The sequence below is a fragment of the Lepus europaeus genome, chromosome 11 (genome assembly GCF_033115175.1).
Source record: "Lepus europaeus isolate LE1 chromosome 11, mLepTim1.pri, whole genome shotgun sequence".
Lineage (NCBI taxonomy): Eukaryota > Metazoa > Chordata > Mammalia > Lagomorpha > Leporidae > Lepus > Lepus europaeus.
Window position 1 is genome coordinate 56,733,299 of NC_084837.1, and position 8,507 is coordinate 56,741,805.

At 39.5% G+C, this 8,507-nt stretch overlaps 1 non-coding gene across 1 annotated transcript; it reads right to left on the reverse strand.

Moving 5' to 3' along the window:
* Positions 1 to 6,635: 6,635 nt before the first annotated feature.
* LOC133770660 (U6 spliceosomal RNA) lies at positions 6,636 to 6,739 on the reverse strand. Its single transcript, XR_009867367.1, has one exon. It is a non-coding gene; the product is annotated as a U6 spliceosomal RNA (small nuclear RNA).
* Between the last annotated feature and the right edge of the window lie 1,768 nt (positions 6,740 to 8,507).

The following is an 8,507-nucleotide window of genomic DNA, read 5'->3' on the forward strand; positions in this document are numbered from 1 at the left end:
TGCACCGGGTTCTAGTCCCGGTTGGGGCGCTGGATTCTATCCCAGTTGCCCCTCTTCCAGGCCAGCTCTCTGCTATGGCCCAGGAAGGCAGTGGAGGATGGCCCAAGTCCTTGGGCCCTGCACCCACATGGGAGACCAGGAGAAGTACCTGGCTCCTGGCTTTGGATCAGCGAGATGCGTCGGCCGCAGCAGCCATTGGAGGGTGAACCAATGGCAAAAAGGAAGACCTTTCTCTCTGTTTCTCTCTCTCACTATCCACTCTGCCTGTCAAAAAAAAAAAAAAAAAATCAGGTAATACAAAAAGGTATATAAGATCATGCAAATAATTCTACCAGTCATTGCTGAAATTTTCAAACATTTCAATATAAATTTTAACACATGTTGCCAAAAGTAATGTCTCTGTAGCCTGCTTTTTATTAAGACACTCTGTACATGTATTCAATATTCTCAACATATTAGAATATATGGCCCTACTTTACCCTTAAAATTTTCTTCTTCTATAGTATCCCACCATATGTAGATATTTTATTTAACCAACTCTCCATTGATGGACATTTAAATTGTTTGCAAAATTTCTTCCAACAAACAACTCATCTACATATCTCTGACCAACCATTTGGTTATTGTCATGGGAGGTATTCCTAAACTCGGGATCAAAGTGTTTTTTCACTTTTAAGCTCCTTTGTTAACTTAGCTGAATTACTTTTCAGAAAAATTTTAAAGCAGTAGAATTACTTTGCACTTTTGCATGGGCCAAGGTATAGAAAGATTTGATTGCTTGCTGAAGGTCAATCAATTGCTAACCAAGATTCCTGCAAGTCCACCTGTTAAAAATCTTAACAGATGTTTTGGAGCTGGAGAGACCCACTGAAATCACTCTATCGATACAAGGCTACTATTATTCTTTTATTTTACTATTTGTTTATTTATGTTGAAAGGCAGAGTTACAGAGAATCAGAGGCAGAGGGAGATATTCCATCCACTGGTTCACTCCCCAAATGGCTGCAATAGCAGGAGCTGGGCTGATTTGAAGCCAGGAGCCAGGAGCTTCTTCCAGGTCTCCTTTGCAGGTGCAGGGGCCCTAGGACTTGGGCCATCTTCCACTACTTTCCCAGACCATAGCAGAGAGCTGATTCAGAAGTGAAGCAGCCAGGTCTTGAACCAGCACCCATATGGGATGCTGGCACCACAGACGATGGTTTTACCCACTATACCACAGTGTCAGCCCCCAAGGCTACTATTTTTATAGACAAATTGAGGAAGGAAAATATGTAATTCTTAAATCCAAGAATGTTTCTCTTCAGTCCTTAATTAAATTAATGTGTCATGTCTTCTACTTAATATGAAGTTCATCCAATACAATGGTATGAACTGTAGATTTTCCTTAATGGGTCTACATTTTTCTGGTAATTTATCCTTTTCACCACAAATTTTTGGTTTTTTTATTTTTATTTTTTGACACCACAAATTTTGAAAACCCCACCATTTAGATCATAGTTACAGTGAAGACAGCGTCTCAGACCTGTTGTCTCAACATTATTTCTTTTAAAAAGCTGGAAATGGTTTTCTTTATGTTCTTTGCAGACAAAAGATTCAGTAATAGTGTTTTTTAGAGATTTGCCTCCTTGGCATCCGGTGTGGTAATAGCAGGCTCTCCCTCATGACCACTAGGCGTCAGACTTTCCCATCTCTCCTCCAACTGTGCTGCTTACCCAGTAATTAACTCATTTGCTCAGAGCCATTAGCTCTTATCTAAGAGAGCTTCTTTGTCATCATACGAACATGGTCATTATGATGCAGAATCCTAGCAGATTTCATCAGGACTAATTCATTCTGGCTGTCTCTCCTAGTTATGCACTTTTCAACAGAGCTCTTCATTCAAAAGCCCAAGCTTTAAAATAAGGAAGAGGAGGAAGAAGCTTGTGACCATGCCTTTCACCATTTCCAAGAGAAGCTGCAGAATGCCACTACCTATAACTGCAATACATATGTATCTTTGCCCTCACTGCTGATAATAGGATGCTGTGGGTAGCTCTGGGCACCATTCCTTGTTCATCTAAAGGACAATGCAATCCCAAGGCTGTCATCGTCACTCTCTGATTCTGTATGTCAGGTGGGTTGGAATACGTAGAATGATTTTGCTAGCATTGTGGGGTAGTGGGTTAAGCCACTGCCTGAAACGCTGGCATCCCATATGGGCACTGGTTTGAGACCTGGCTCCTGCACTTCTGATCCAGCTGCTGATGTGCCTGGGAAAGCAGCAGAAGATGGCCCAAGTGCTTAGGTCCCTGCACCCACATGGGACACCTGGAAGAAGCTCCAGGTTCTTGGCTTCAGCATGGCACAGCCCTGGTCATTGTGACCCTTTGGTGAGTGAACCAGCTGATGGAAGATATTCTCTTTCTCTCTCTCTCTCTCTCTAACTCTGCCTTCCAAATAAATAATAAATAAATCTTTTTTTTTAAAAAAAGAAATACATAAATAGCACATCATCAGCCATTTATTCAATGCCCACTATATCTAGGGCACTTTGATGGAAGTCCAGGAAAGGGTATTACATTATTCAGCTTTTTGTTACTTCAACTAAAATACATGAGAGGAGTTACTTAGGAAGGAAGTGGTTGATTTTGGCTTATAATATAGGAGGATCATAGTCCAAGATGAGGTTGACTCCATGGGTCAGTCATCTGGTGTGGAAGGAGGATGACATTGGGGGAATACATATGGAGCGAGGAGCACATGATGAGCCAGGAAAGAGACAAGAGGCATGTTCATTCTCAACATCTGCATGTTTCTCTATGAAGTTATCATGATCCAATCACAGGCTTCCAACCTACCCATCTAATCTAATCCAATCATTTCTCAAAAGTCCCACCTTCAGACACTCTAAATGGACCAAATTCAAATCTCCACCTATAATCCATCAGCATTAACATTAATCCATTAAGCATTATCAAAAGACTTTGAAGTTTGAATAGCTGCATTAGTATGGGAAGCCAAATCATGCTTTAACTTTTTTTTTTTTTAAATCATGATACTTTAGTTTTTTCTTTTAAAGATTTATTTATTTATCTGAGAGGCAGAGTTACAGACACACCGAGAGAAAGACAGGGAAGGAGTTCTTTGTTCCGCTGGTTCACTCCTCAAATGTCCACAATGGCTGGAGCTGGGCCAATCCAGAGCCAGGAACCAGGAGCTTCTTCTGGGTCTCCCTCATGGGTGCAAGGGCCCAAGAACTTGGACAATCCTCCACTGCTTTCCTTGCTTTCCCAGGCCATCAGCAAGGAGCTGGATCAGAAATAGAGCAGCTGGCGCCTACATGGGATGCCAGCGCCACAGGCGGAGGCTTAACCTCCTACACCACAGTGCTGGCCCTGTTTTAACTTTTACAGATATTTTCATTCATTCAGTTAGTTAATTATTCAACAAATATTTACTAAACATCTGTCACATGTTGGTTATCCTGTGATGAAGAAAATAACAGTCAGTATACCAGCAGTACAGCTTGTATAATAAAACATCGCCTTTGTACCACATTCGAGTGCAGGCTGCTTGATCCCTCTTGATCTTAGAAGGGGCTGTATGTTAGGGAGTACAGCCATGATCCATGTCTCCTAATCAAAATAACTTTCCCATGGCAATCATGTCATCTACCTGTAGAACTAATTTCACAGTCTCAGCACTTCTGGCTCCTTCTTTTTCTGCTTGACATCATACCAGACATGGGGAAATTGAGTCATAGAAAAACAGGAAATTTTTTTAAATTACAAAAATCCCGCAGTCCAGGAATTACCATAATTTTCAACCACAATACAGATAATAATACTAAATACAGTGTCTTGAAGAAAGCAGTTAAAAAATTGGAGGCAGACAAATGAAAACAGAGTGTCATTTTGTGAATTATTTTCCATGACTCTCAGCATCTTCCCTAAAATGCCTCAGAGAAGGCAAACTCATCTTGGAGACAACTTCTCACCTTCTCTTCTTAGAAAAAACAATAATATTCCTTGACAGGAACTGACTGACCTGGGCAAATGCATCAGTTATGATTTCCCATAGCATATGCCAAGGCTTCGCAGAATTGTTCTAAGTCAACAGCCCAGTCCCTATAGCTGAGACTCACTAAGATTTACTTTGATTTTTCCAAGAAATTGTCAATACTAGAGTGTGTCTCCCAAAAGAAGAAATGAATGTTTCCCGTTTGGTTATTTTGAACTTTTCTTAACACTTCCAGAATTTTAAAAAAATAATGTCTCTATAAGATATAGTTATAAAAGCAACAAAATGAGTTTCCCAATACCCACAAGCAGATAAATTTTATTTATCTGAGTTGCATCAATTTTTATATTCCCATTTTATAGACAAGGATGCACAACACTAACGTATCTGATCACAACCCACATGGTACTATCGAAGGATCTTTTTATGCATGGCAATAGGAAAAACTGTAAATGAAGACAATTCAGAGCAACTGAAATTGGATGTCTTTACTTAATTCAGATAGCACAGAATATATGTCTATTCAGTCCTTTCTCAGTCAGAAGATAGTATTCACAGTTTGAAATGGAATCCATCTTCTATCCATGACATCAGTTTATGTAACATGTTAGAGGTCTCATGACCACATAATAACTGGAAGGGAGAGTAATCCAAGTGGAGAAAAGAAATATGTCCATCCTTTATTTAATCTTCACATCCGTTTCTGTCACCACAAATTTATGTAAGTGATGTTTTGTATTAATTATGAAAGTGAATTATACTCACAGAAATAACATAAAAATATGATTGGCAATGAATAAGAGTTACACATGAACTAGAACTTACTGATCTATAAACAACTCATTACTGCACAACTACACTTCTGCATAATTTCTGTAAGCTCCCCAACCTAAGCAGTCTCTTTTTTTTCTTATTTATGCCATGTTATTTTTTGATTTAAAAAACAGTAAAATGAAAATTCTTTAAAAAAAAACATGAAACATCCTAGACCTACAGGCAACAGTAAGCTTCCCTTTGTTACAGTTCATTCTCCCTCTTCTTCTCAACACAGAATTTTAATAACTCAAAATTGATCTTTTTTTCTCTGCACTCTCTTTGAGCTTTTTTTTTTTTTGAAGTATTATTTTTAAAACAAAAAAGCACAGTAACAACAGCAAGACAGTAACAGCAACTATAAGCATCTTCACAGGTCGTGAGTCTCAGGTCTTCTTTTTAATTTGCCTTGCCAGACATCAAACAATTCCACTCTAGTCTTCTCCTTTTTCCTAAGAAATGCTTACAGTGGTTCTGCGAGCAACATTTCTTTCCTTTTCCCACAGCTCTCAGAAAGGGAAGTGACAGCCTTATTCACCCATCCAGCCCAATGCCAAGGCCACATCTCACCTAACAGCCTTACACCTTGCTCCCTCAGGTCAGTTTAGCTCTCACATGAGTCATCTGAAAAATTGAACCGGGCAGCGTGGCTCTCGAATTCCACTCCTGTGAAGATATTTTCTGAATAAGCACCCAGCAACCACATTAACTTCCATTAAAAAATGAGATATTGACATTTCCTTTAGAGATAAGCTAAGGAAAAGGCTTCCAAGGGTACAAGAAAAGAGCAGTCCTAAAGCCATGTAGGTACTTTAAAAAATGTGAGCATTGAGCTATCCACAACCCTTAATTTCTCACCTACAAATCATATATTTCATTGGGAGTTGTGGAATATATTTAAATAGGAGTTTGCATCCTTATTTGTGCCCCTGAGAGCTGGACTAAGATCAGAAATTTCCAGACCATACTCCCACCCAGACCCTACATTTTCCATATCTTCCCCACTTTTGTTAAGAGTGAGTGTCTCTTTTTTATTGTAGATCACATCTTTATGCAAATCTACTAGATACTGATCAACCAACTTAGACTATTACTTTGGCCTAGCTTGTTGGCTCCCCTGAACTTACAAGTTTCAAAACCTGAGCAGTTCATCACAATTAATTAATAACAATTATTCAAGAAATAGATTTATTTGACAACCCATTACTTTTTCACTGGGTAACATTTGTTGAGAGTTCCCCAACATGTTTAGAGAAGTGTATTTTTCAGTCTTTTTTTTTTTTTTTTAACATTTACAGAACTGTACTCAGTACAACTCTGAACTTAGTGCCATGTGGGAATCACAAGAACTCAAAACCACACACAAGCATGGCCAATGAAATACAAAATGTGTGTGTACTAGTATATGTATGTGAAGAAAGTATGTGGGGCTGGCTTTGTGGCGTAGTGGATAAAGCTGCCACCTGCAATGCCAGCATCTCATATGGGTGCCGGTTCAAGTCCTGGCTGCTCCACTTCCAATACAACTCCAGAAAAGCAGCAGAAGATGGCCCAAATGCTTGGGCCCTTGCACCCATGTGGGAGACCCAGATGAAGCTCCTGACTCCTGGCTTTGGCCTGGCCCACACCTGGCCACTGCAGCCATCTGGAGAATGAACCAGCGAATAGCACATCTCTCTCTCTTCCTCTCTCTCGATCTCTCCTCTCTCTCCCTCTCTGTAACTCTGACTTTCTGTGTCTGTGTGTGTATGTGTGTGTTTTTGTACAAAATTTTATTAAAGATCTTTACAAAGTAACATCCAGACTCAGTACAGCTGCCAAAGAAAAATATGGACCATTTCAGGTATTTGTGTATGATCCTTGTGCAGAGGCCATGCTAATCTCTGCATCATTCCAGTTTTAGTATACATGATGCTAAAGTGAGCAAATAACTCTGACTTTCTAAAGAAAAGAGTCTCAAGTGAGCATAACAAGATGTTCTGCTGAGATAAGGTTATCTTTAAGGGATGGGGTAACGAATGGATTTTACTTTATGTTTCATTTAAAATTTTTCTCAATGAATCTGTAATATTTGTATAAGTTATGCCTTAATGGTCCAATGGGAAAGCATCCACTCTCTCTCTCTCTCTCTCTCTGTGTAAGTGCCTTTCAAATAAATAAAAAAATCTTAAAAAAAAAAAAATCAAAGCATCCAATATGGCTTAGGGAGTGCTCATTTATAGCTGAGGGGGCAACCAGGAAGCTTGTCTTGACTGCTGAGGACTTGAGAGGGTGGGAAGGGAGTTGGGAATTAGGTCTGTGGACAGGAACGTATAATTAGTATTTGGAAATTCAAATATCTCTGTTTGACGGGAGTGTGAAGTGTAAGTGAGCTGGACATAGACATTAGTCTAGAAGGGGAAATTGGGAACTTACTGGAAAGACTTCTAAATGTTAGAATCAGGAGTTGGGCCTCGAGTCATCAAAGATTCTCTAAGAGAGGAGCATAAGATAAAAAGAAGTAGACACTGAGGAGGATGACAGAAAAGGTTTTTAGGCTGGCTTTGGGGGATAGAAGCTAGAGGCAGGGAGACAGATGGGGAAGATGCTCTAAGCACCTAGACCTAAACTGACCGGGGCTAGAACTCACTAATGTGGAGGGAATGGGAAGAAAGAAGAAACAGAGTGTAAGATGTCAGGAAAAGCACTTGTCTACCATAGGAACTTACTAATAAGTTCAACAGAGAGACAGGGAAGCCTGTCTAATTTTAGCGTGCAAGATGTAATAACAGTAATGAGAATGATATTCAGATGGAGTTTTCAGAATCCTCTGTATTGTGCAGGCACATATGGAAAGTGGATATGATTTGATCATTGATGGGCTACTACATGTGAAGAACTGCACAGGAGTGGGAGAGCCAAGCTGGTCCACAGACATCACGAGAACATCAGAGCCCAGCGGAGAAGGAGTTCCTGGCTTTCAGGTCTGAAGGCAATGTTCTCATCAGGTCACAGCACAAGGTTTTCCAACCTGGGGGAAGGTCATTTTCTTCTCTAAATGCTGAACTGTACAATGCCCTGAGCACATTTAGCAGATGGAACAATGAGGGTGGGAGGGAATTTTGGAAATATGCAATTATTTCAATAATTTGATTTTTATTGTTCCCATGAAGCATTTACAAACTAGACTTTACACCCATTTCAACTCAGAGATGAAGGCGAACTGTGCTCACCTTGATGGAAAGAGGGCTAATCTTTGTGTAGCCTCCTTAAGAGGCTTATAAAATATTTATCCCAATGGACTGCTGGTTAAAACTAAAATTCTTAAGCTTTTCAGAAATCATCACATTCAGGTGCACATCACTTTATGTGAATCCAGCCCTAATTTTCCATTGCCTTCCATCACAATTTCAATGTTATTTTTACCCCTTCATTTGTTGATCAAGTCTTTTAACTTGGAGTCTTTTCTGTCCACCCTTTCCCTACTCCTATGATCAATTATAACTCACCTTAACTGAGGCTGGTGTCTTTGTCAACAAGCAGAAAAATTACTTTTTTAATATTAATTTCCATACAACAGATTTTTGTCAAATTAAAACAAGATAGAAACAAAATGACTAAACTTGCAATCCCACATGGACATGAAATAACCCATGTAAAGGGACTTGCTTGATACAATATTAGTCATACACATGTAACACCTTGTGTATGAGAGA